The sequence below is a fragment of the Neolamprologus multifasciatus genome, chromosome 3 (assembly GCF_963576455.1).
Source record: "Neolamprologus multifasciatus chromosome 3, fNeoMul1.2, whole genome shotgun sequence".
NCBI classification, from domain to species: Eukaryota; Metazoa; Chordata; class Actinopteri; order Cichliformes; family Cichlidae; genus Neolamprologus; species Neolamprologus multifasciatus.
Window position 1 is genome coordinate 43,142,011 of NC_140441.1, and position 27,370 is coordinate 43,169,380.

The window sequence follows — 27,370 nt, forward strand, 5'->3', positions numbered from 1 at the left end:
TTCCTCAGGACTTGACTGTAGCGTAGAGGCTTTGATCCCATATCTGTCTGCAAACTAAGCCCACTTCCTCCTATGACCTCACTTCCCCCGAGGGATTTTAGAGTGTGTTGTTTCATGTACAGCATCTTAAGTACACATATTTTAGCCACTGGGATTGTAGGAGTGTCTGTGCATAATAGTATCACTAACATGATGACTGTGTGTGTGTGTGTAACACAATTAGTATGCATGCATGTGTGTCTGGAGTGATTGTTCACCTGTGTGTATTTTTGTGTTCTGTATTCCTTGTTTTTTTGTTGTTTTTTTTTCTGTGCCGGAGGGGAGTGCAGCAGCAGGTGTTGGCAGTCCTCTGTGTTTTTCATCATAATGAGTTCCCAGTCCACACACCGTCCTCTGAAGGAAACATCTATAGTTTCGGTGACAGTCTCGTAATAAACCACAACACTTCCTCCTACCTTTGAATTTGTTTTTAAACAAGGTTCACGTAGAAGTGGTAATTGTCAAATTGGTATATTAAAGACATAAATTTCCTGTTTAATTTGTGCTTCTTATTGACCTTTTCACATTTTCCCTCTGTTTTTTGACTGCTCTAAGCATTAAAATAAATTCATTACATTGTGCAAACTTGATATTTTAAAAATCTACTTACTATAATCATTTGATTTTACATGCCACTTTCTTTCGTTGTTGTGGATGATTTTATAGCCACAACGTAAAATGTAATTGTGGTGGGGCGTGGCCTGAGGTGCTGTGCAGGTGAGTCCGCCCTCCCTAATCACGTCCACCAAGTTAAAAACACGAGGACTCAGGGGTTGCGGGATTGTGGTGTGAGGTGATGTAAACAAAATGGCTCAAAACACTGATCCCTGGACCCGCCGTGCCTTATTCACACCACACTGGTGCCGAAACCCAGGAGGCGGCACGGCGGGTCCAGGGATCAGTGTTTTGAGCCATTTTGTTTACATCACCTCACACCACAACCCCGCAACCCCTGAGTCCTCGTGTTTTTAACTTGGCGGACATGATTAAGGATGCCGTGCAGGTGCGTCCGCCCTCCCTGCACGGCACCGCAGGCCACGCCCCACCACAGTAATTTTTATACTTTCAAGACATGCATTTGTTTGACTTTGCAGTACCCTTAAAGACAGCAAAGAAAGGGAGGGAAATTGTACAAAAACAACTTGTTTGTCTGCTTTTACCTGTGTTGTTCCATGTGGCCTTGCATGGAAAGGTCCAGGTGTGCAGCAGGAAAGAGATTAGCTAAAGTGTTTCATGTGGTGTAACGTGCTTAACTGTCATATATTTGCTCATTTATGTTTACTATTCGCTGCACTGACTATTTTAGAGCAAAGCTGAGGTCATATAAATGAAGTGAGTTTGTGGCAGTTTTCTACATTACTTTTAAACGAATTTGTTGTATTACAAAATAAAAGACTCTAAAAAGCTATCTAAACCTACCTGACCCTATGTGAAAAAGTAATTACCTCCTAAACTCAATAATTGTTTGTTCCATGCTCGGCACCGAGAATTACAATCAAGCCTTTGCGATAACTGGCAATTAGTCTTGCCCCACTTTTCCTTGCAGAATTGTTTTAATTCAGCTGTATTGGAGAGTTTTCAAGCATGAATGGCCTATTTGATGTCAATCAATCAAATCGATTGCAGTGTATTGACACTCTGTCTGATTTGTTCACAGTTATTTGCAAACCTCATAGTGATTGCAGCCAGTCTGAATTGGACCGTGATTGTTTGGAGAAGGATTGCCTCCCAACAGGCGACCTATGCAGTCACCTTGCGATCAAAAGTGATTGCTTAGAGGTTGATGGTGTGGTTTACCTCTGGGCAGTCAGCTGGTCGCTGCAGCTACTTGCAGTTGGTCACAAAACAAAACAATGGTGAATTCTTCTTTTTCTTGTTTGCATAGAGGTTGCTATTTTTACTCTGAAGCCACTGAGCCTTTACTTGACAGCATTTCATACTGCCAGATGTGATTTATCAGAGTCAATTTTCTTGCCATCTATTAATTTTCTTTCCAGAAAGGATGTAGCTAATTGTGCATTAACCTTTGGATGTATCAGTCTCCCAATCAGTGTTGTAGAGCTTCTGTGCTTAGCGTACAGATGCTTTTTCGTATGTTCTTTGTAGCGTAAAGGCAGTGGGTAGTGTTGCATTTTACTCTGATGTTGTCCTCGTCTTTTTCGCCAACAAAGGTAAAACATTCAAATACTTCTTCGCATCTAGAAAGCGTTTCCAACACATGGACAAAGGGCATGAGACTGGTCCACAACTTAGTAGGAGCCAGTTTGTGTATTCTCTCAATAACAGGAATAAGAAGTAGTGACATTACTGTATTATTTGTGTTCTTTGACACTTGGAGATACAAAATGTTGATTTGGCTTCATATGATCAAGATAATATTGGTAAACAATAAAATCAAATAACCTGCCAGGTTATATCAGCATTGTTCAGTTGTTTAGTGAGATAATGATGGTAGATGCTGAAGTTATGTGGTTAAGCACACTGACGGTTTAATAGGCTGGATGTTGAGACAGTAGCAGAATAAGCAGCATACCTGCATTCACTTTAGCTGAACAGGCCGAATAAAGTAGGGCCATTTATGAAATAATGAAGCTGAAGGCCACCAGCTTCATTATTTAATACATGTGTGACATTTCAAAGAGACAACCTTCACTTTATGGTTTTGTTCAGACAACCATTAACTTGTCTGGCCAAAAAGCTTTTCACTCAGTGTCTTCCTTCGTGTTTATGGTGAGGAAAGTTTATGAGGTAAAATTTTAGCATAGCTTTGTCCCACTGCAGAAAGTTTCTCAGGAAACTCTGCAGTACTTTAAGCCAGATTTTGTGCAGTATAGTAGTTGTGTAACAGCTATCAGTGCTATATCAGTGCAACACGGAGTCCTGTTTTGTCACCCTCTGGGTGCAGAGAGAGTCTGGCTAAGCACCCGTCCTCCCAAAAAACAAGAGGGAAATCGAAAGTTGGTGAAGAAGTTTGAGCAGAGTTTGTTTTCTTCCTCTGAGATCAGCAGTTCATTCTTTCTGCAAGATCAGGACATGTTCCTCGGTCACCCTGGGTGTCACATCTCCCTCACGCTAACAGCAGCAAGCGCAGCATCTCACATGTCCCCCGGGATGATCCCACCTGGCAGCGGTGTGTGCGTGTGCATATGTGCGTGTGTGTATCTGTGTGTGGGAGTGAGAGAGGGAAGGAGGGAGGAAATTAGTTCTCTTCATCGCTGCAAAAGACCTGCGCTGCCTTTTCCCCATCTTGGCTATTATTTTGCCTCTTGTCTCTTGCACTGAGCTCATGTCCTAACTGCACTCTCTATTGCCCATGATTTATCTGATACACAATCTCCTGAAATTTCTCTCTTCTTGCTGCATCCCTCCATCCCTGTTTTATTCATACCGCCTCTCCTCTTGCAGTCCATTGTAAACATTTCTTTGTACTCTGCTCCCATCTTTTTCATCCTCATTATATTGAGTCCTTTGTTCCACCCACTTCACTTACTGTCATGTTGTCTTAACATTCCCACCTGTCACTCTCCCCCCCCCCCCTTCCACAGTACATACCCTGCCCTCATTTGGACATGAATAGCTGAAAATGAGTACATGGCGTGCAGAAATGAAAAGTAATGTGCAGTGGGATAAACTGAGGTGCAGTTATAAGAGAGGTTTATCTGCGTATATGAAGTTGTATCAGTCTTTATTGTCACTTGTGGATTTATATACCTTGTTCCGGCCATGCATACTTCAGCCGATGTGCTTGCTGGCATTGGTTTAAAAGTCACCGGCGCCTGTATGTGTGTGCAAACAACATCCATGCGTGCCTCCCATCCTTCCTGCGTGCGTGCTCTCCTCCTTCAATTCTCTCCAGTCATTCCCCTCCCACTGCCTCTCTCTCTCTCCATCTCTCTCTCTCTCTGCTTCAACCAGACGCACAAACACTCTCTCACTGTGTCTGCTCCGCTCTATGTATCATAGTCACCGTCTGTGCGTTCAAAGGATTCGAGTGTGTCCACCTTTCCCTCCCTTCCAGCATTATTTCTGCCCCTGACTCTTGATTTTTGCCCTGCCCAGCACGGAGCTGTGCGCGCGTGCCGCTGGGGGGGGGGGGATTGGCTGACTCGATAGGAGGAAAAAGAGACGGGAGAACTGTGCGGGCAGGAAGGATGCGCTCGTTGCTGCAGCTTCTGATTCAATTAGCATGAATTTCACAGCAGAGGCAGTAGCGGCAGCATCATCACCAGACTCTCTCAGCAAGCCAGCAGCTGCACCTTGTGTCGGAGCTTTATTGAGAGGACCAGTGGCTGCTTCTAATCTGCTTCCCACCCTGGAGAGCACTGTTTAAAGGGGCAGAGAAACGGAATTTTATCCTCCAAGGTTGAAGAGCAGTCAGAAGTAGGACGGAGCGTGGTCACAAGTCCAAGGATTAGGAGCATGTTATGTTGAACTGAACATCAACCTCTCTGATGCTTTGGTTGTGGTTTAATCCTGTTAAGGTGTCTTTCTTGGTCCTGCTCTGCATTGCATGACCCATATTGATTTGTTTGTCAGAAAAAAGGAGAGAAATTCAGCAACGTCGCACTTGGAAATAGCCAACCGTTTTGCCCTCCTTGTCGACATCCCTTTTTTAAAATTTTTTTATACTATCCAGTCATTTATTCTCTTTATTCATCCCTTGTTTTTCTGATTTCAGCTGCAGACTGAAAGGATTCAGAGCTCTTTCAGGGATTCGAAGCCCCAAAACAGGATTTGGCTGCTCCTTCTTCGCAGCACCCTTGTCTCTGCTCTTATTTTTTGCCTCTCCAGTTTGCACTCTGATTTTACTTCTATGTATTTATTTTTCATTCTCCTGCTCTTCTGGTCTTCTATGTTGGTTCCTAAAAGCTCAGATGGGATGGAATGAGTCTTTTTCTTTGTGATGCAGGCTTGGATTATGGGTGGAGAAGCCCTCTGAAGCTCTCCCCAAGGCAAAGGAAACCCTATCAAACAATTAACTCAAAGAGCTGTACACAAGACATTTTTCAAGGAGCTAAAATGGAGTCTTTTGTTCACTAAATCAGTGCTGCTAAGCTTTGGTTAATGGATTTAGGTTGTACTTTAAACAAAATAGGTTAAGTTTATTATCAAAAGGTTTAAGTGTTTTGGGAGAGGAGTCGGAGTTGTTGTGGTTCTCAAGGATCAAGTCAGACGCATTTGGATATCAGCACTAGACTGTTGGAGAATTCTTGGGGTTCTTTCATTTCAGGAAGGATTTTGTCTTTTTTTCTGTTTTTAATACCAATTGTTTTTGGGATTTTCAAACCGGGATCTTTTTTTTTTTTTTTGGCTTATATTTTTATTCTGAATTTTCCTTTCCTCCCCGGGCTGGAAGGCTGGGGATCATGGGCCCAGGATTCATTTAAGATGTTCACTTCCTGTGTTTGTCGTATGAGGGGGAGGGGCCTTACAATCCTTTCAGGCCCCACCCCTATGGAACAGGAGGTGGAAGTGGAGGTGGATGGAGGGTTACTAATGGTATCCAGGCCAAGTGCGGCATCACCTGTGGTGTGGGCTAGTCCAGCATTCCTGTTTAGGCTGGTGCTCTCTCTGGCACTGCTAGTTTTCCCGTGCCCAGCCGTGGCCGCACGAGTCTCTTCTTCCCTCAGTACCACCCACCATGTCCACCACTTCCACAACAAGCATGGCACTGTGCCCATTGCCATCAACCGGATGCCCTTTCTTACACGTGGGGGCCATGGTAAGATCATTCTCTTTCTGTTACTAATTACTGCCCTCTCAACACTTCTAAAAACTATCAGTCAAATGTTAACCAGTGATTTTGCTGAGCCATCCCAAAAAGTGCATTTTTATACCTTAAGGAATTTTTCTTCAAGAGGTCGAATTACGCTTGTAATGAGTTCCAAGCTGAGAAAACAAACCCGCACAGGGTATTGGTTTATCCCTCTATTGATTCCTGTCATCTGAGGAAAGATGAGTGGAACCAAGTCTGGGCTTCCAGTCTCATTGCTTCAGCTCCCCATAGGCCAGTGGCTGAATTCATGTCCCTGAGTTGGTGGATAGAAGAGCTTTTTCGTGCTGGATTTTGTTTTTTGTTTTGTTTTTCAGCACATACCAGCCAACTGTATTCTGCTACTTGTCTTTCAAATCCAGCACCCATCCTGGGTCTGCTGATTTATTGAACTGTGGCCAATTTATCTAATCACAACCTGTAGTGTAAATGTTGACATGTTGTGATGGCAGCCACTAAAGGAGAGTGGCCTTAAGTGGTTGGGGAAATGCTAAGTTCCGTATGCCGATTGTCATGGTACATTGTGTACTTGAGAAAATCCACTGATAATTGCTTGAGCGCTCCTTATTTTGTCCTACTTTCCACAGTATATATCTTTGGCTCAGTGCTCTATGGTGCATCAGTTGCCGTGGTGTTCTTAGCCTAAGCTGTCAGGGACACGACAGAGTTTCACACTGATGATTCCTTTGATGTTTGTCAGCCACAGCCTTTTCCACTGCAATGTTACTTCTCTTCTTTTCCTTGAATAGATTTTCCTTGTTGTTTCTCAAAGCGCTACACATACATTACTTTGACAGGAGATACTAATAGTGTTTATTGATTCCTCACCGTGTTCACACTCATGTCTTTCAATTTGCATCCACTCGTCTAGTTGGTTCTCCCAACAACCCTGGATCTTTCTGTAAACCAGTTTCTCTTACTAATTACTGCCCTTCTTGCTTTCTCAGTATAGCTGCAAACCGAATTAAAGCACAGGGCGATCAAACTACAAATAAGATTACCCATTAAGTGCACTGACTTGACTTGAATTTTAACTATTGGCTGACTTTTAGACATGTTCTACTCAATAAAAAGAGGAGAGGCAAATATTGATAAAGTTTAGGTGGTTTTTGTTTGGGTTTAAATACAATTAAGATTTAAGTTATTGATGCTTTGGATGTATAATCAGTTTTATTGTGATGTAATTGGTGTCATATTACATGGAGTATTTGAAAAAGAACCTGAATCGTTTTTCCCTCGCTGACGTTGCTAAAATATAGCGTTTCATCCCAATGCATCCCCATTTTTTTGACTACTGAGTAACAGGCAGTTTTTCTTCTAAAATGACCGTTTCAGCTGGTGTCTTTTCTTCATTTTCCTGCCTTCTCGTCCTTCTAGCTTAGATAATTGGATTGCCCCTTTAAAAACTTCAGTTGCTAAGCTATTTAAATTGACATAATTAACATAAAAATGTTCTCTGGCTCTCTTCCTGTGGATTTATGGCTGTCAAAGAATATTGGTCTGCCAGAGATATGGTCTGTTCGCCCTGTGAAAAGGAAAGACTACATTTCCATAGCAAACTTAGAGCTCAGGCTGGGAGCTCACCTCACACTTTATAGGTCTATTGGTCTTGTGTGTTTGTTCTCGTGTGCTGGAAGTTTTACTGTGATGTATTTTATTTTAAAAAAGGAGAAAAAAGTACACATTGAGTGGAATAGCTGCTAAAGCAAGATGGGGACATTATTTGGTTCAGTGGTTGGTTGTATTTGTTGTTCTTTTTTCTCCCTAGCAGTATGCTGTAGCAGTTACTAATGCACGCCTACACAGCAAACACTGCTGCTTCTCATTTGGTTTGTGTTGTTTTTAGTATCGCACTTTCAGCATTTTCATTATCCACTACAAGATGGCACACACACATTAGAACACTCCTTTCGTGTGGGGAGTCAAATACAGTCGCCATTATAAATACTTCCATTGGAGCCTGGCATATCAAGTCCTTGTCTGAAATGCCAGCTCTCCACATATTGTCAACTAAGTGCCACAGCTTATTACTAGAGCTAATACCCCACTCAGTGATAAGAGCCCACTTGCTTCAGAGCACTTTCAGTAGGCAGTTTCTCAACTGGATGTCATTGTCGTAACGCTGCAGCGGACCCTTTCCCGTCACTCATGTATTCGCTCACTAACATCATCTCGATCAGATCTTAAGTTGGCACCAAAACTCTGGAGCCTTCTATCTCCCTGGAATGGTGTATGCCAAACAACTGCCAAGCTACTTCCATCTAGTAGAATAGTAGACACCTGCAATTCATTACACTGTCAGTGTGGCCCTGTGCCGAGCTCTGGGTTTTAGCATATCAGGTCCATGAGACTCAAGGCTCAAGCACTATCTGATGTTCTCTTCCTGCTTTGTCATTATAATGCTACAGAACACCAGTCTTACACTACATCTATCTTGCAGTACGATATATGGCAATTTGTTAATGTCATTTTTTGAAATATTGTAATTACCAGTACACTGGTATATATATATATATATATATATATATATATATATATATATATATATATATATAAAATAATAATAATATATAATTTTTTTTCAAAATTACATTTAGAAATGTAAACCTTAACATTTAGTAAAATTTTAAATTTTAAAAGCCTTTTTTCATTTCAATTTTGATGATTATGGACTACAGTTTATAAAAATCAGAATTCTGGCATCTGTTATTTGATAATTTCATTTTGACTTTGAGTAAATTAATGTTCAAACTGTGTAAATACTCTGTGCCTCTCAGTCTTGGCTGCTGACTTGACTCTTGACTGTTGTCCAGATGATGATCACTGATAATCGATCTTCTAAACCAGAGAAAATATCAAACATATTACCTGAGCCAGAAAGAAAGAAAAAAGAACTGGTTCAAAATTCTCTTTATCAGGTGAAAGTAAATTTGATATTTCATTTGGAAATCAGCGTCCTGGAGTCTAGCAGAAAAGTGTGTTTAAAGTTCAGTTGTGAAATTGCTGTGGTCTGTGATGATTTGGGGCACTATGTCATTTGCTGATGATAGATGGTCCACTGTGTTTTATGCAGAAGCTTTTACTTTGCTTTTTGCTTCTATGTACTGAGAAGCTTTTATATTCTGATTTTCTGCTGACCACAACCAAATCAGCTGCCTTTAACCCCAGACTAGACTAGGTGAAGGGCACAAGCTGAAAGGCTCTGCTGGCCTATATGCCTGTTAAGTGACCCCTACACATATACATTGTTTACTCCATATCTGAATTAGATAGGGAAATCATGATTTATAAGTACAAAAGCTATATGAGGCTGAATTAATATTTTTCATTTACAATACTTTTTAACGACATGTGTGAATACGCTAGGACTGGAGTTAGGGAGTGATTGCACTGAGGTATTGACATCCTGTGTCACTGCAAATAAAAGCCAATAAGGCTTGCCCAGAGCCTATTTACATGTGTGATCATCATTGATGTGCACCAGTGGCATGACCATGGTTTTGTTGTCATGTCTACCGGCTCACCTGTGCTTGCCGGCAGTCACACCCTTATGCACACTTTGTATGACTTTGGATTGGTGACAAAGAAAATGTTTACCGTGCAGGGTAGTCCACGCCTGAACACTTCGGTGCATAGGACTCAGGGGATTAAAAAGCCCATTTCGATTCCGGCTGTCTTTGATGTGTTTGGGGAGCCTCCAAGACATACGACTTCTGTGTAGATCAGTGGGTGGAATCTATTCCCTGAGTGTCTCCAGAAGTGTGCTGGTTGTATACGTGTTACCCTGTTTATGAAAAACTGGCAAAATGACTTACAAATTATATTTAATTTCCTATTCAAATAAAGCCCATTTTCATTGCCAATACTACAAAGGCAAATAAGATAATAATAAATGTTCATTTTGTTTAAGAAATACAGTGTAGAACAGAAGTGAGCAGACATCTGAATATGAAATTATTCAAAAATATCACGTGGCACTGCTTTAAAAATATAAACTACATTATGATGTGGAAGTGAAAACACGTCATTGATGTATTCAGAAATGCAAGTTAAAATGTCACCCTCCATAAAAAGGACAAGACAAATAAACAGATTCCAGAAGTCACCACCTTTTCTGGGATTCAGCTTATTTAGGAAGGACTGATGCAAAGGGAAAAAATGTCCTGTGACTATACAAATCTAAAATAAAAATAAAAGATAAGTTAAAATACAGAAACGTATCTAAAGAGGAGAGGACCACAGGTCAAAGCCATCATATGATATAAATGAAATCAGTCAGTTTTGCTTAAAAATATTATCTAATCACTTTGTGAAAACAAATACCTGCACTAATAAAAAAAAATGTAAAATAGTCTGCTGAACTGAAGCTTTTGAAACAGGATGATTGAAAGAAAGTGTGGCTTCAACAAGTTGTCAACCAGTTGACATACTGAAAAGGATTATCCAGTTCCTAAATAAAAAATACAATAGGAGGGTGGCAAAGGATATTGGCTACTCCCAGTCAGGACTTTTCAAAATATGGAGCAAGTACAAGCAAAACGATAGAACCCATCCAACCATGTCTGGGTAATCGGGGAAGCAGTTTAAGTAAACAAACCCAAACCTCCCTTTTTTCTGGCACGTCCTGCTTCAGCTATTCAGGGGGGACACTTAGGCCTTCCCAAGCCAGCCAAGAGATGCAGTGTGTCCAGCATGTTCTGGATCTGGACCTCCTAAGCAGTCAAAACAACCTGAACCTTTTGATGTAGTGCATTACTGGGTTACTTTGAGGTCCTCCCAAATAGCCAAGCTGTGTCTAAATTAGATCTCAGACATCCTTTGGCTAAAGCTCATTTCTGTTTTTGTTTTTTTTTTTTTTTTTCTTTATATAATTGGTCTTTTGGTCACAATCATTCCTGCATTCCTGGTGCCGCATCTGCAGTCATGCACCAGTCTGTTAGAAAAACGAATGGGTAGAGCGAGAGGCAGTGTTTGTGACACAAAACTATAAGAACAGGGATTTACATACAGAAAACTCAAAAGAAACCAGCACCTTAACAGGAGAACTCAAAGTTAAAGTGAGCTAAAGAGGAGCAGCCATTGATGAATATCATGAATCACAGATGTGCACTGACTAAGGAGATTATGCTTTAACTTTTGTCTGCTAGCATTCCAATGAAGCATTTTGGAATCTTTCATTGGAATTTGCTAAAGAAAACCAGCAAATCTCCCCAGTCACTTATGGGATAGGGTTGGATGCAAGGGAAAGGACAGGAGACATCAGTTTTTACCTCAATAGTAAATGGTAAATGGCCTGTATTTATATAGCGCTTTACTAGTCCCTAAGGACCCCAAAGCGCTTTACATATCCAGTCATCCACCCATTCACACACTGGTGATGGCAAGCTACATTGTAGCCACAGCCACCCTGGGGCGCACTGACAGAGGCGAGGCCGCCGGACACTGGCGCCACCGGGCCCTCTGACCAACACCAGTAGGCAACAGGTGAAGTGTCTTGCCCAAGGACACAACGACCGAGACTGTCCAAGCCGGGGCTCGAACCGGCAACCTTCCGATTACAAGGCGAACTCCCAACTCTTGAGCCATGATCGCTAAATGCAGTGGTGGATCTCAATCCAGCTGAAAATTTGTGGTGAAATTTTAAAAAGAAATAGCCTTGACAAGGCTCAGTCCTTCATATTCTCATCTGTCAACAGTGTGTGGAGAAAGATGGAACTTGAATATTATTTTCATTAGTGCATATGTACACTAATATGTGCACCTGCAGGTGCTCTCACAAGTTTATATAAATACTGTAGAATCTCTCTAATTTCTGGCTAAATTTCAGTAATGATCAGGATCATTTATTTCTTTGCCTGCACTTCATAACGGTCATCTTGGAAATGAGGTCAGACTCAACCTCAGGTGTATTTGTAGGAACATAAATGGAATGTAGGCAGGAAATGAAAACTTAACCTCAATCACCCCAAGCCATTTTATAATTTGTGGTTTAGACAGGACCATAATTACAACTGCTCCACATCACCTGGGCCTTTCAACCTCGCCTGTGGTTATAGTGTGTGTGTGTGTGTGTGTATTAGAAGAAGCATATGTCACAGACTTATTTTCTTTTATGGATAAACATGCAACCTCTCCAGCAAAAGAAACCACATTGTTTTCTCCAGGGCTGCTTTGATTATGGCATAAAGATACACAAAGAACAGCTACAGCTAAATACCTCCAGAAGGTAAGACAGGTGCTGAGAAACCAGCTGAATGGTAGGAGTATGATCCAAGACATCAATGCATATGCTCTGTTGGTCATCAGATACCCAGCTGAAATAATAAGCCAGCCACAGGAGGAGGTAGATGCCACTGACAACAAAACTGAAAACAATGCACAGAGTTCTGTTAGAGCCACAGTTAAGAAAGAAACATGAAGAGTCCTGAATTTCTCCAGAAGACAGACACAACCAAGTGGTTGGGATTGTGTGTAGCTGTGAGCATATGGACTAGAAGTCTCAAAGGGAGACACCACCAAAGGTAGTTGAGAACAACAGGTCCTGTGGGACTTCAAGTTCCAGACAGACATGCAGGTTCTGGCCAACCAACCAGACATAGTGGTGGTTGACAAAGAGCAGAAATGAAAGCTGTGATAGATATGGGAATCCCACGGGACAACCACATCAGGAAGAAGGAGCACAAAAACTTCGAGAACGGTAAATCGACTGCTACTGATGTAGTGTTTTTCTTCTCTAATACTCTTGCAACCAGTCACACACACATATATAGTACCCTTGAAGTAATTGATCTATTAAAGAGTCACACATTATGACCTGCTTATATAAATCTAATTACTATATTTATCATAGCTTTACTTTTTTAATTAGTATAATATATCATAACCATTACAATTCTAGTGTCAGTCTTGGTTTTCATCATTTTTTAAATTTTAAATATATTTGTCTCTTTCTGTCCAGTCACCAGATCATAATTCTACATTACCGTTATCTGTTAGACTTATCATCCGGCAAGATTTCAAAACTCTGTTTCCCTTTGTGCCGTCTCTTCTTTTAGAGCTGGAATTTCTGCACGACGCGGTCCACTTTCCCCAAAAGAACACTCACTCTTTGTAGTCCTCTGTGTGCTAAGATTTGTTTGCCTTGACCATACATGCATACCGATGAGGTCAGCTGCTGCATACACCCCTTCATCTGTCCTATCCTGGACAAGCAGGTTCACTGGCCCTCTGATTCCAAAGGCTCAATCACCATCCTTGCTGAGAACCACCCAGTGTGTGGCCCTCTTGACTCGAGCCCTGTCCTTGTCTTTCACCAGTGGCCTATATCACTGGTTACTGTGCTAATGACAGGCTGCTATGTTTGATAATCACCACTTTATCTCTGGGCTGCAGGGGGAGGTCAGTTGCAATGTGTGTGTGTGTGTGTGTGTGTGTGTCTGTGAACTCATTTGAGCGCACTCCTTTGAGAGTCAAGTCACAGCCCTTCTCTTTCAGAGAACACTATTAGTATTCATGATTCTGCCTCCACAAGAAGTCCAAGGCACACAACCACATGCACGGACATGCGCATCGTGATGAGGAACAGAAAGAACGCCTCAGGTGTTCTGGCCAGTTAAGATAAGCTAGCTGGTTTGGCATTTTCTGTCCTGCGTTTACACACCCAGCCTCCCACCTTTTTTAACACCTGAGCTACGCTGAAAGGAAACACATAAAAGCTCCCTGACTACACCTTTCCAAAAACTCCAGCAAGCATGTGATCAACAATCAAGTTTCTCACTGTTGAGCCCACCATTGCTTCAGTCATTTAACTGTTCCCCTCAATATTTTCACGGTATCTTCAGCCATACTTTGAGATAATGTGCTTACTTTTTTTTACATGTAGTGTCATGCAGTGCTTTTTTCAGTTTGGGCTTCTTTTTTTGTATAAAACTATGTGCTGGCCGATGTCTAAAAGTGTATCTTTTGGCTTTTCAGGGTATCTGAAGTTATTTTTTCATGCTCAACTATGTCTTGTGGAATTTTGTTACCCTATCGTTTTAGCTATAGATGCCAGAGTGGGACACCCCGTTATTTTAAATGTAATTTCCTAATGAGCACTGATAGGTAATTAGTCAGAGCTTGTGAGAGCAGACATTCAACAAGACTTAACTGCCTTTTCGTGGCAGCTGTGACACATTTTTAGGTAGAATTTGACTTTTGTTAAACCTGAATAAAATTATGTAATTAGTGTCCAAATAAAAATTTAAACAGGAAACATGACATTTTACACTTGAAGGAAAGTTAACTAGTCTACTGTATTGATACATCTGCTACTTCAGCTATTTTTTAAATACCTTTTTAACATATCATATAAAGGAATTTAAAACACCCTAATTATACTCCTGTTTAAGCGGGAAACGTGATACTCGCTAGATTTTCTATTAGTTTTCTATTGAGGTACATTGACTGGCTTTCTACCACAACCACATGCCCACCCAATCCTTTCTCAATGCCTCACTGGTGTACAATATTTTGGACATGGAAACAATAACTCTCTTTCTTGTAAAAACAAACAAATCAAGAGTAGCAGTCATTTATGGGGCAGGGGGTTAAAAGGTTACTTTAATGTGTGTAATAGATTTACTTATGAAAGCACTACAGATGCATCAGTGGGTGAGTGTCATGGGCAGGGGCAACGCCTTATCTTTATAGACAACAAAGACAAGGAAACCAGACTTGCAGAGGGTGCACTGATGTCAGCCCACTTTAATTATTTATCTTTCAAATATTAAAGCAGACAACGTGGGGTCCACACCACGTATTTCAGTCTCTAGTGGGAGTGCTGGACATTAATAAACAAAAGGGGCTTATATTATGCATGAAAGACACTTTGGAAAACCCTCACCTCTGCTTCTCTGCCTAACCCGAACAAACTCTAGGAGACAGATGAAGATACTTTCATGAGCTTTGCAGCTATATGAATGTGGCTCATTGTCTTATTTCTTCCCACGCAAAGAACACTGTATGGGTCATTTAACATTTATCTATAGAGCTAGCTTTTCTCTGTGGGTCTGCTGCTTGGCTTTTATTATATTTTAAAAAGCTTTTTATTGTTATGTTGCCTTCAAATATTTAAATGCAGCTTCCTTGACTGAGAACACTCACAGCAAGCAGGTTGTCAAAATAGAGGCTTTTGTTGTCAGCTCTCATTTTTTCCATCTTATTATCTGACGAGATAACCCATGGGACTGGATGATGTACTGGCTACACTTAATATCTACCAGTTCACTTTTTTCGTGCAGTCCTTCAGGACCACACATGTTTTTGGGCCTCCATTTAATTATTTATGTATTTTGTAAACTCAATTGCGTTGTTAAAGAGGTTCGGCAAAATGTGATGTGACGCTTAAGCGGAAGCATGTACCATGACTGCGGTAATATGTCAGGATGTGAAAATAAAGATTGACTAAAGATGTTTGTCAAAAAGAAACCTCCTGCTGCGTGTGTGCATACCCTATATCGCAAATATCCACATGTACACACATGCGCACACCCACACATGTTCAGCCTACAAAAAGTAACTTTGCAGAGTTCAAGTGAACTTCAAAGATCTCAGTATCTCCACCTGACATATCTGTGTCAGGGCTGTGATGGCTGACAGACGTAACATCAGTCACCATCATCCTCCCCTGCCACTACCTCTAATGTGCCCACAAGTCATCCCTGCATGGAGCATCCATATCGGAGAAGGAGGGAGGGGAAGATGAGGTATCTGGTGGAAATGAGAAAGAATGGTGAAGAGTGGAGATTAATAGAGTATGGAAAAGAAGGAGAGCTTGCACAGCAGGGAAGGCAAATGCAGGTTGGAAAGGGAAGGAGAGAGAGAACTACAGACAGAGCTAGAGTCTTGGTACTGTGTGTTTGAAACCCTAACTCATCTCCTTGCACACAGAGCCTTGACACACTTAAATCTCCTCCTCAGGGTCTTTGGGGAGCTGTAGAGATGAACCAAGGCGCTCCTGGAGCAGAACCAGCGATAGGCGAACCCCTGCTACATTGCACTCTGCTCCACTCTCTATTCTGTGCTGCTGCTACGTTATCCCACCTCATCAGTCATTTCAGTGTGGAAATAGGTTATTCAGAAGTGAGCCCAGGTGACTATCCCATTTGGGGCTAACCAAAGCCAAACTCAGCTTCTGGGCAACAGAGCCTTAAACCTTTTCAGTCCACTTTGACATATGTGAAATGTGGATTGATACATTGATACATACAACGTGACTAGAACTACGAGACTATCAACTGTTTGTCCATTTGGCAAATATTCTGCAATTATTTTGTGCGTTTGTTTCATTGTTTCCAACGTGGGGTTGACTTAACATAATCAGAGCAACAAAGAAGATCACATATTGTAGCATATAGTGCATTCCCAGTCATCTGATTGTATGATGTGCAGATTAGGTGGGTGCTTGTTCCCTCGTGGGATGAAGGAAACATCCAGGTCAATACTCAGAGAGATTCAAGTGAAAGCAATAACTCGAATTGGCTGTAAACTTGATTGATTGCAGTGGAGAACAGTGCAAGTGGAACATTCATAATGGTAGTGGCACAGTGAAGGCCTATTCACCGTCATCCTGTACTTACAGAGAGAGTAGAGTCTATAATCTGTCTGCGGTGATAACTGTAATGTGGGGGCCTTTATCTGCCAAGGGGGAAACCAAGAGGCTTATCTCATGGCCTGTATGTAAGGCAAATCACTCAGTCGCCCATCCTCTACAAGCTTCACCCTATCCACCTCCTCCTCTTCGTCTTTCACATGACAGCTAATGTTTCCTCATTGGGCAGATTATTGACCGCCAATGGCAGGGAATGTGGGTGGGCTAAGAGGCTCAGTCTGGCAGGGAATTTAAAAATGGATTGTTTCCGCACAATCTCCAATTTGAAATTCCACACAAGGGTAGACTGTCTCTGTGAAAAATTTAACAGGGAGAAACATGACATTTCATCTGCTTATTTGTTTATGCTGGAGGACTAAATGGCCCCTTAGCCAAATAAATTGAAACTGGCATCGAGCACTTCTCCTAAATACTGAGAATTCACTCTTATTTTGCCTCTCCAAAGTAATTTGGGCTCCTTGAAATGTTTTCAATTAAACTCGTGTATCTCTTGTCCTGAAACCTTGGAACTCCCCTCGGTTAGTGCAGCGCTATCTGCATATTCATCTTTTGGGATAATGGCTGTCCAGTGCACATGCTGTCCTGCCCTTTTCAGCTTTCAGAGAGGGCTAGCTTTACCCACAAAGCGGGTTAGATTTCAACTAACTGTCACCGTGAAACAAAATCCTACGGAGGCAAAGTACTATTGTAGTGTTAGAGGCTCTGGATAGCTGGTTTGTATCTTTAGTCCTGATGGGTCTTGTAATGATCAGATTACAGGACTGCTTGATTTATAGTTACCAAAACAAACACGTTGCCGTGATGTCGAAGACAAATTACATCGCGACAGATTCGGGCAAGCGGCAAAAGTCATTTGGCATTTGAGGAATTAGAGGGACTACACCGTGGCACTGCCAAACAACCGGGTTCCACCTGTACACCATTTCTCAGATGCAGATGAATGTGCTTGACATTCCCCTGCCCACTTGTCTCAGAGTCTGTGTCTGTCTGTATTTTAAACATTCCTTGCACAGCAGCCAGTGACTGAGTGCTGCTTTTGTACTTTTTTTTTTATTTCAATCTTGTTACCTTGTTTCCATTATTGAGAGCTAGATAAACAGTCTGTTTGTCAATGATTGGCATCTGCTTTATGCACAGGTGGTACCTGCATTACACTTGAGTTGAATTGGATCCCCCAGTTGAGAGTTACCCCTGTCAAGTCTACCTGTCAGTCATTTGTCCTGCTTTGTCAGGTTCCTCCCTGCTTTCATAGTTTCCGTTTCCCTGTCTGGACTTGCTCTCTGATTTTTCATACAGTGCATAGAAACATAATGCTGCCCCGGTATTGATTGCAATTCACTCACAGGTAGAAGCTTTTGTACATAAGCCATACTTTGGTCATCAAAAGGTCAGTGCTATTGAACAGTAATAAACAAGATTGATGCTGGATTCTGGCAGAAGCCTTTAAGTGGTAGATAATGGATGCACTATAGTTATAACATCAATAAGAATGTTTGCAACTTTTTGTTCTTGTGTTCATACTTACTAAAACTTCAATTTATCTCCCTTTGTAGCCTTTTCTTTTTGGCAACACATTATTCTTTGGAGATAATTCCAATCCTTTTACAGACAGAGGTGGGAAATCATCACTATTTTTATTCAGTGATGTCAGTGAGTCAGACGGGCTCAAAGTATGCAGATGATTCACAAGTTATGATGTAGAGACTGTAAATGTATTGTGTCCTGTCACTCCATTATGACTCATTGCATTTGCGTAAATGTAACTGTTGGCACACCAAAAGGCTGGTTCATAAATCGAGTCAACCCCCACAAATAATTTTGGGAATGGATTTTAATGGCACAGATTTTCTGTTGAAATGTTAAACATAATATCTATTAATTGTACCTTTTTAATAAGGTCCTTGTCACATTAGTCCTTCAGCAAATATATTACCATTTTTACTTGCAGAACATTTGTTCTGCGCTGTTGAAACTCCATAGCGTTTACACCAGCAGCAAGGCATGGTGGCTATTTACATATTCAGGGAGCTTTATGACTCACATTTGTTTCTTTATAAAAGTCATGAAGCAGACCTAGGCATTGTACAATCACCCTTATTTGTTCTGCATATCCAGCCATGTGAGGTCAATGGGTAATTAGGATTCAAGCATATGCAGTTTGTCCCATTTCAGCCATGAACAAACGCCCTAATAGAGAAAGGTTTACTGTTTTTTGAAATTTTTGTTGCTTTGTTTTGAGGGCCACAGTTAAATTTATATAAGTTAGTCTAAGTTAGCTAACTCACATTTAAAAAAAAGAAAGCTTGGTGCAGAATGTAGAGTTTTCAACAAGGAATTCAAAGCATGTATGAAGTAAAGCTGTGGGCTAAGTTTATGGAGATTGGAGGATTGGAGGATTACAGTTTGAATCATAATTAAAAGACTAAACACAGAGATAAATGCAAAAACTTGACTGATTTACAGTGGGAAAAGACATTTGAACTTTTGCTAGAAAAGCTGCATAACCAGCAAGAGATTTTTCACCAAGCTTTGCATATCCAGGAATGTAGTTGTCAAGACCAGCTATCACAAAAATGACAAGTCATTCTCTGATGGGGAGTTTATTAAAGAATGTTTGGTGGATGCTAATATGCCCAGAAGAAAGAAGCCCTGCTCTGGGCAAAACATTAAAAGATAGAACTAGGATGTTGCAGGAGTTTCAGCTTTAAAACTAGCATGTTTTTCTTTCTATCCTTGGCTCTGGAGGAGAGCTGTGACCTCAGCGACACAGCCCAGTTTCTCATCTTTGTATATGGGTTAAGGGAAGAGTTTAAGATTACAGAGAACCTGGCAGCAATAAAAAGGACTACGAGGGGGGAGTGATTTATTCACATAGGTAAGTTCATGCTTGGAAAGGCTTGGTTTGAAATGGTACAAACTAGTAGGTGTTGCTACCGTTGGCTGTGCAAATCTGATACATTTTTGAAGCAGAAACAAGACAAAGTGACTACAGTGAAATTAGTATGTTTGAATTATATTATATACCAGGAGGTGTTGTGTAAGTCATTGCTAAAAATTAATCATATTTTTGATTTGTAACTAAAATATATAAGTACATCAGGGCAAGAGCCCAGATTCACAGACTGCCTATTTCACACTTTTATTACCTAATCTACATCTAGTCTTGCCAGTAGCAGTTCATAAAGAGATAAACATTAATACTGAGCAGAATTAAGCCCAGCTTAGACCCCAAGTTGTTGGGGCCTTCCTCCCAAGTCTAGGTTTTTCATGTGGCCCCCTTTGGAAAACCCACCCCTGTCGTGGAGGATGTTGTTGGACAGTCCATATCAGCATTGGAGTCAGTTTGAACAGATAACAAAGATAGCAGTATGTGTTATGGGTACACTGTTGCTGTGTGTGTATCACACAAGGCCAGATAGATGGAAGGACGGGAGCAGAGAGAGAATTGATGAATGCATGCACAGTGGTCGAGCAGGTGAGAGATGGAGAGCTCTGGGTTTTTTCTCCCTTTCTCTTTTCTCTCAGTGCCGGGAGGTGACCTCTAGCTCCATGATATGAAGAGAATGTCACGCAACATTACCCCTCCTTTCGCCCTAGACGCAGATGAAGTTTTATTTTTGTGCTGTGCTGTGGAGAGAAAACAATTCTTTTCCTTCGTGATTAATCTCTGGTATGTGGGCATTCAGCACAGAAGGAGGTAGTGCAAAGATTCGCATCCCTTTATACATTCTCTCTCTGATCTGCCACATGTATTAATCAGACTGTTGACATGCTCAGAGGGGGACCAGAGTATCCAGGACCCTCAGGATGTCAGCGGCAGTCCTTGCTCACTGGTTACCTGAACTTGTGCCAGAAGGTTCTGCAATTTCACACACAAACAGCCCAAGCTTTCCACTGGAAAATGGTATCTCTGTGGAGAATCTTTATGGCAGTTCCAGGTTTTATGAGAAATATGCGCAAAGCCAGCAGCCATAGTCTGAATAACTTATATGTGACCTTGTCCGGTGAGTTTAACAGCAAAATTTTGATTCTGTTACCAGTAATGCCATATTAATCCATAGTCAATAGTTTGGTACGTGGAACCAAGCAGACACCAAAGTAAACTCTGAGGCTATGAGCAATATCTGTCAAAATAGTCTCAAATGTCTGTATATGATACAGAAAGTGGTTTAGTGACATGTCAGTATATTTGATTATCAGGCAAAGAGTTTCATTTTCCACATGGATGAGACACTTTGCATGACCACCCACTCACATGGTTGATTACTAAGTAAGGCACAGCCCCAGCACACACTTTTTGTTTGTTTTGTTTCTTTTACCTTAACCACCGCCCAACTCAAGTGCATAATCCTAAACTGCGGCCCCCATTTGTCTCTATTTCAGTCAGGCTGCTGTTTAGCTCAGCTATTAATATGTTTCCATGTTTATTTACACTGGAGGACGCTGTAAAACCTTTTGGAAGGAGTCTGATAAGAGTCGATGTATCAGTAAAGCTTACATATGTCTGATGACACCAATATTGAGGTGAGCAGCCGTTAGCAGGAGTTAACTTTCTTTGAAGCGGCTCTAACATTGTTAGACTTAGATACTTTGCAAATAAACTGCCATACAATGAGAGAATGTAATCACACTGTTTATCAATGTGTGATTTTTAGGACCCTTGAGTGAAAATGAGGAGGAAGCATGAAGAGGAAGATGAGAGAGATGTACAAATACATGTACAAATGTAATATGATCATAATAAGCTAAAAAGAGGCATTTGTGATCTTGAAATTAAAATGAACTTGTAAGGTCCTCTATCTATAATGCTACATGCATTAAACACGCTCAGGCAGAATAGTAATTTTGGCCACCGTATTCAAGATGGCGGAGCAATATACCAGCTTCCACAAACCAGTGGCTGCTCCTGTATATTTTTTAATGTTTTAATTCTAAGTTTGACAATATATGTATATTATAAATACAGTTAAATAACCTAAAATAACTCCACCTTTAAACATCCTTCCCTCAGTCTGGTCACCATGTTGTTCAAGCAAAACCAAAACATAGATGTCACAAGAGGTAATAAGGAGGAAAACGCATTAAAGTTTAAAAACACTGCACTACTACTGCATATGCACTTAAAAAACAAAGTTTTACTTGGCATTTTATATTTCATTCTAATAGCAAACACTTGTTCTATCCTATAGCTGCACTCAACCGCATTGTGAATCTTAAAATAAAAGTTATTCACACCTAAAGTCGTTTTATTTCATTTATTATGGGCCGATATTTCATTAAAGTGCTCTGCGTTTTAGAGCTGCAGCAGGTGCAGACCTGTAGTCTCTCTCCTCTCCACAGATACCAGTCAGAGAAGCCACAGTGATTCTCAAATTTGGAAACTTTGTAAAATACAAAAGCATGAAGATTTTCTTTGATTCGAGCTACACTGTGTGAAGTGAAGATAACCATACCTAAAGTGTGCAGCATAGCCTTACATAAATTATAACACTTACATGTAGCATATTTATAACTTGCCACTATATCAGTGCCGATAAAACAAACATATTTTCTAAAATATTGTGTAAGTTGATGTTTTTCCTCCTTCCAACTGCTACCCAAACAATACATCGTTGCTTCTGAAATATTATTTCGATCACATGTTCAGTACAGTGTCATTTTACGACATGGCAGCCAACCATTTTGATGAGTTTCTAATGGCCACAGTTTAATTTTCTAGAACCCAAAAGCGGCCTCTTTCACTATAGTTTCCATTATCAAATTTGGCTTAAATGAACAACCATCCCATAATACACTGTGTTTGTGGTGTTGTTTCCCTGAGCTCTATTGAAAGCTTTCTGTGGCCAGTATATCGAGGAAGTGAGTCCTGTTCTCACTTCACACACCCAAGCTGTAATACAAAGCTGCACGACATGGTTTCTGTCTCATGTTAGTCAGTGTTGGATTTGACACAAAGTGCTCTCAGAACTAAGCAGATGTCGCACAAGACAGACGAGGTGACACAGGTTGTGGGCGTGTACAATTGGTGGTGGGGCTGTCCTAAGATGGCTTTGTGTTTATCATTGACCTTGTATCCAACTCCTAATGGTACCAAGCAAGATGTATGTGCTAGTGCTTTACTAGGAGTGATGAGTGCAAACTGACAGAAGGTTCCTCATACTGAAATGATTGTGTGCGTTGTATCATACACGTCTTTGCATGTGTGGAGGCAGCGTGTGTGTGTTTTAAGGGTGGGGGAGGTGAGACATAACAGAGGAGCTGGCATTCGAGCATCTGGAAAGGTGACTTTGATTCTAAACAAACAGTTGAAGCTGGGAGTTGATTGGCAGAAGAATATCTTGTCCTTGCATTTGCCTCTCATTGCTGTTTGATTGTGAATTAAGCCCTGCACGCTTGAAATGAGCAGGTACTTTGTTGCAGGTGTAGCAAGAGATAACTGATAATCTTTTCCTGATATTTACTTGGGACTCAAGGACGTCTTATACTCTAAAGAAGCAGTAAGACAAGGGATTATTCTACAAGCGAATTACAATGTTTCTTTTATCCCAAGACCAAGACACTATTAGATAAAACTCCAATGATCTGTAACTCAGCTCTACATTTTGATAGTGCTCATGCACTGTTAGACATGGCAGCATTACTGAAACCCATGATGTGCCTATATCCTGTAGTGTGTTGGCAGTTTAATGTCAGACAGGTCTTTTCTCTTTTATTATTTCAAGAATAGCTGATGGTCATTCAGCAAGAAGAATCTCTGAGAACAATATTCTAATTGCTTTTGTCTCTTTAACACTCATTTACGCTAAATCCAAACACAGTGGGTTGGGATGCAGGGCAATGTCCCAAACATTGCCCTGCATCGAGACATGGTTGGTGAGATTCCAGTTTTATATCTAGCGGAGGTGTGCTGGCATGGCAGGCTGTTCCTGTGACATGACACAAGCCCACGGGTGACTTCCGTTGTGACTAGATCTGAAGCCAGTGTCACCAAAGCTGGACATGGCTGCCAGATTTCCAGAAAACAGCCAAATACTTTGTGGGTTTGAGGGGTGGACTAACACTTTTGGATTTAACCTCTTAAGTCACACTCCTTAAGGCAAACACCTGAAAAAGAGAGGGCAGGGATTTGATTAATTTGCTTGAACTGCATCATCAACACAACACACCACCACCCCTGCTGGTGATCTGCATCATAAGCATTATCTCAGAGGCCCCAATTAAATCCTTAGCCATTTTCAGTAACTCTGTTTAACGTACATCAAATCAGTTGTTACTTTAACTTTCTTTACTTCAGCGACTTCTTCCTGTTTTTGACAAGAAATTGTCCACTGTAAAAGTGAAATATAGCAAAATATTTGTTTAGAGTGATAAAATAAGTGATGTAGTGATAAGAGGATTTGTTGATTAGAGGAAAAAGCTTGATGGCTTGGAATGACCTCTAAATTTTACAGGTCCATCAGGCTAAAACTGACAGTGCTAAAAGTACCAATCTGCTTATTTAAAAACATTTAAATAGACATCTTAGTGCCAGAATTAATTTTGTGCCACATTGCTGAAAATTCATAAAAGATATCCTTTCATCAAACCAACCTTTCTCATAGACTCGCTGTGTTCTCCTAGCAGAGCAGCTCAAAAGTCCATTATTTGGTTAATCAGAAGAATAATCAGTATAACATTAGTATATTAATTTTTATGATTGATTAGATATCCAGCCAGTTATTAGATCAATCAAGTTTTATGTAACCATCTTTATTTAAATCTCTAAAACTCCAGGTGTCACGGCGTTCTCGACTTCCCAACAACAGTTCCTCTCGAATGACGTCTTGATGCTTTTAGGTTCGGCGCTGTCTTCATTGATCTTTTTCCTCCTTCTGACTCTCTGTTAAATCTCCGCCCCTCCCAGGTAATTCTGCAGTATTTCCCCATCAGTGATGTGGAGCTGGGAGGCTTTCAGGGCTGAAGCAGTTGTCACCAGCACAGCGGACACTCTTAATTGGCTCCCCCGGGGCAGTCCCCTTGGTGGAGCAGAGTGGGCCATATCTGTGGAGGAATGCTGATGAAAAAAAAGCCAATGCAGGCTAGTTTAGAAGTGACAAGATTGCATTACTTTAGATCACACTTTTAAATGAAGTAAGCAAATAATATGTTTGTAACTTAGAATTCTTAATTTATTACTTTAAGCTAGTCTGGTTTCTTTCATGTGACAATGAAAAACAATTGTTTGTGTATTTACACAGCAGTGGAAGCAGCTGTGCTTCTATTTTCTGTTAATAGAAGCAAACACAAGCCATTCCAATAGCGACCCCCTACAACTCACAATGTCCATTCCTGTTGCAGGGATCTGACTGTATGATGAGCTGTTCATATTCACTAATTGAATGACATTTTGTTTTTCTTTTTATTTCAAATTGCAGTTTTTCCACATGATTTGGTCGACACTACTTTGCAGAATTTTTTTAATTCAGCCACTCTAGAGGGCTTTTGAGCTTGATGGCCTCTTTTAGGTCATGCCAAAACATCTCATTTGGATGTCTGTTCAGAAGTGGCTTTGCTGCTGTGTTTCCGATCATTATCCTGCTGCATAACCTAAGTGCACTTGAACTGCAGGGCGTGAACTTATGGCCGGGCTTCCACTTTCAGGATTTTCTGGTAGAGAGCACAATTCATGGTTCTGTCATTTACATCAAGTCGTCCAGGTGCTAAAAGCATCAAAGCAGCCCCAGGCCATCACACTACCACCCCCATGTTTGACTTGTGGTGTGATGTATAATGCTCGGGTAACTGTAGTTTTAAGCGAGGTGTAACAGGATCCAGACCTTCCAAAAAATTCCAAAAATTTCTGCTTTTATCTTGTCATTCCACAGGATGTTTTAACAAACATCTTTGGGATCATCAAGATGTTTTTTTAGCAAATGTGAGGGAAGGTTGACCACTGTTCCAAGTCTCTCCTTTAAACTTGGTTTGCTGGAGCCCTGAACCTTTAGACATGGCTCCGAAACCCTTTCCAGATTGACAGACGTCAGTGACTTTGTTTCTTTTTGGTTTCTTTAGAACTCAGCGATCTGACAAATGTGGTTAAATGTGACTTAACAATTACTGTTTTTTTACACAGTCCCTGGTAGGTTTGGATGTTTTTTTCCCCTCAATAAATGAAATGCGATCTTTGTCTCATATTAAAATTGATGTGATGATCTAAAATACGTGAGTTAAATATGACAAAAAAAACCTCTTTCCCACCATTGTACCTATTTCTACCCATTAGTTTCTGTTTTTCCATCATTCTACTCTGTCTTGCTGGTTTTGTGCGGCTCATTGCTAGGGCAGAAGGATGAGTCAGTGAATCAGACATCTGCTTCCCTTCCTTCCACTCCCTCATTTTTTATTCCTTGGCTCTACCATCTTTCCTGCACTGCTTCATGCCACATGGCCCTGATGCCCTCTCTCTGTAGCCTCTGCTCCTCACCATCCGTTTTACTCTCTCATTTTTCATTATCCTTCTAGTTTCCTTTTTGCTGCCATCTTTTTCCATGCTATCCATTTATCCTCCCTCTTTCTGTTTCTCTCTGTGTCCCACTGCAACAAAGAAGCTTCATCTCTATTTTCTGGTCTCCTCATTACAGCTAATGCAATTCCAGCACTTGTTTTTCCCTCTGCCTCTCATCTCCTTTAGTCCACCCCAGACAGATTTGGTGGATTTGTTATAAGGCTCCAAGCAAATACGTGTGATTCCGCTTCTTCTGCTATTAATTGAGATTCAGGTTGACAGAGGGATTGATAAATGGTGGGTTAGAACAACAACAACTGCATTCAGAAGGGACCAAAGGGGATAACTTGAGCAGCAGGACTGAATTCCACTAATGGCTATGTTTCAGATAACTCTGATATTGCACTTTTGGCAGGCGCAGCGCTTATTGGGTTTGTCTTTTTTCCTCCAAAGCAAGCATGGAAGCAAAGTACTTGTAGTAGCTTTCCATGCAGTATATGAAAACCCACCCAAAACCTTTCCATTTTGACTTCACTTGTTCATTTAATTAGTCTGACTTGACAGTTTATTTCAGTAATAGTCAGGGTCACGCTGCACACCACAGCTGATTTCAGTCACATAAACAGCCTCTTAACAGCAGCAGGGCATAAGAGGCATTCCAACAAGAACAAAGCCATGGTATATTAGCTAATGATTAACATCCTTTCACTGGTCTATTAAGTGGTGCCCAATTAGCACTGAATAGCAAGGTAGAGGCAACTTTACGGTGTGATATTTTCATAGCCTCTGGTTCTCTGGCATTTTCAACTGATTTGTTAATTAAAGTTGGTGGGGAGTGGGAAGGTGATTGACCTTTTAGCTCAATTTGTTTCCTTGCTGATGCTGGGTCGGGGGTGTATTTCCGTTTCTTTTCTGGTGAGTAACCAAGCAAGGAGAGAAGGCGCTACCCTCAGGTATCCTGCAGTCTGAATTATACAGTCACTGAGCCTGGATGCTTGTACATAAGCCTTGTAAATGCACAAACATTCATAGCACAGCAACGGAATTATGCATCCGTGTCTGTCCTTGTTAGGAAACAGTGCGCGCACAGCAGATGCACACCTGCTCTGACGCACCTGCGTTCAAAGACACAATAACACATAGCTGTTATGGCAGTAATGCAAACACAGAACAATGTTCCCATACACTTCAGTGGATTTAACATGTGACAAGTGACAGTTGGTCCAACATTGGGAAAACACTGTCACTGTGACCAAAGGGGTGTCCAATAAAGGTATATACGATTGAGTAGATGCAATGTATTTTTTTAAAAAAGACACTGTATGAATCATGGATAGAGCCAACGTCTATATGGGTTACTGCTGATTTCAACATACACAGAAAGATGTATGAGGGACTTGATATTGTATGCATTGGCTGTAGC

At 41.0% G+C, this 27,370-nt stretch overlaps 1 protein-coding gene and 3 long non-coding RNA genes across 4 annotated transcripts in view; 3 read left to right on the forward strand and 1 right to left on the reverse strand.

The window, feature by feature from the left end:
• nrxn2b (neurexin 2b) overlaps positions 1-27,370 on the forward strand; it is a 728,828-nt gene that overhangs the window by 499,626 nt on the left and 201,832 nt on the right.
• The window catches only part of LOC146523309 (uncharacterized), a 431,764-nt gene that overhangs the window by 22,785 nt on the left and 381,609 nt on the right, over positions 1-27,370 (reverse strand). The gene's annotated exons all lie outside the window — the stretch shown is intronic.
• Positions 5,649-27,370, forward strand: part of LOC146523310 (uncharacterized) — an 86,164-nt gene continuing 64,442 nt past the window's right edge. Inside the window, exon 1 of the long non-coding RNA XR_014871245.1 lies at positions 5,649-5,761. This is a non-coding gene — a long non-coding RNA (uncharacterized LOC146523310). The remainder of the gene's footprint in view (positions 5,762-27,370) is intronic.
• On the forward strand, positions 8,327-27,251 carry LOC146523311 (uncharacterized). Its single transcript, XR_014871239.1, has 2 exons — positions 8,327-23,862; positions 23,915-27,251. It is a non-coding gene; the product is annotated as an uncharacterized LOC146523311 (long non-coding RNA).